The sequence below is a fragment of the Propithecus coquereli genome, unplaced genomic scaffold (genome assembly GCF_000956105.1).
Source record: "Propithecus coquereli isolate 6110/MARCELLA unplaced genomic scaffold, Pcoq_1.0 Scaffold199, whole genome shotgun sequence".
NCBI lineage: Eukaryota > Metazoa > Chordata > Mammalia > Primates > Indriidae > Propithecus > Propithecus coquereli.
Window position 1 is genome coordinate 2,662,525 of NW_012144855.1, and position 1,479 is coordinate 2,664,003.

At 30.6% G+C, this 1,479-nt stretch overlaps 1 protein-coding gene across 1 annotated transcript in view; it reads left to right on the forward strand.

Annotated features, from left to right (window-relative positions):
- RUNDC3B (RUN domain containing 3B) overlaps positions 1–1,479 on the forward strand; it is a 155,705-nt gene that overhangs the window by 82,387 nt on the left and 71,839 nt on the right. The window lies entirely within an intron of this gene.

Here is a 1,479-nt window from a genome sequence, read left to right on the forward strand (position 1 = left end):
TCCCAAACTTAGAAGTACAGTTTCTGAAAAATACTTTTTTTCTTAACCAGAACTAATAATGAAAAAGTTCAGCATGTAATGAACAAGCCTCTTAACTAGTCCTTCTTCTGTTTGTTCTCCCCTTCCCTCTGTTGCTGTTATAAGTCAGGTCTGTGCAGTGTTATGCTTGAGATATGGTTTTATTTGAGTGTAATTATTGATTTTACATATATCAAGCATTTCACTTACCTTAAAAATACAGTGTTTACAGCAACAAGCAAGAATAGTTTTGATCTGATTCTTAGAACGTAATTTTAAACAATGGTGGGATCAAGATGGGGAATAAAAAAGTCATAACAATAATAAAAGGTCTATAACAGTAGACCTTTTCTTATATAAGAACTACTAGGAGTAATGGGTGATTCCCAGTATAAAAAGCTGGGAAATTTTTTTAGAATTATTTTCTAAAGCATATGTTACACAAAATTTGGTCATCTGAAACCACTGGAAGCATAATTTTTCTAAGAGTCAATAATATATTCTGCCAACAGTCAACTTAGCCATTGAGGCAAAGACAAAAATCTCTGATATCTATATCTTTGTCTGTATCTATATTTGTATGAATATCTTTATCTTTCTGTGGAACACCTCAATAGACTATGTAAAAAGATCCTTCCATTTGTTTTATTAATCTTTGTTAGGCTGGAAGTTTTAGTCTTTTTCCTTTTATGTAAATCAGTAAAAGCAATTCCTGTAAGTCCAAGGACACAGAAAACACTTATTCCAAGCTAGTCTTCCCACTGTATTTGTTTACAGCCCTGTGTCTGTCAGAGAGTAAATAGTCATCTATTATTTTCCTTTTTATACTTTTTATTCATTTAAAATTTGTTATGCACCATAGCATAGGTTAAGTTCTCTTAAAATATTTTGGTTTTATAAAAAGTGATGTGGTCTAATAGAAAATATATAGAATTTAAAGGAAGAAGAATTGTGTTGCCTCCTTGAGCAGCTCATCTACGTGAACTGGGCAAATTGTTTTAATGCCTTACTTTCTTTGATGGTAAATTTGAAACTAATGATGATTCCCTTCTGCATTTAATTCATGAGGTTTTTTCACATGTACCAAATGATATGTTTGTAATAGTACTTGGTAAACTGTAAACAACTCTTCACGATTGATGGTAGGATTATGAGCATATTAGAATCTTTTTACAGCCTTTATTAATGCAGGAATACTGAAAAGAGCAAGATATTTCATTTACTAAAATGTTTTCATCTTAGTGAGGTGGTATAGAGTGGTATTCATTGTCTGTATGTAATATAAATAGATGTAACGGTGTAATGGTCCTTGGTTACTGACATTTACTAGTTTTTACATAGTGCTTTTTTAAAAAGAAGTAAATTAAATGATCTTACATTCTTTTTTGGAAAAATACCTTAAGGTCATGTTCTATTTTTTCAAAAGTATTTTAAAAACTAATAGTAACCAAAACAGAAGGC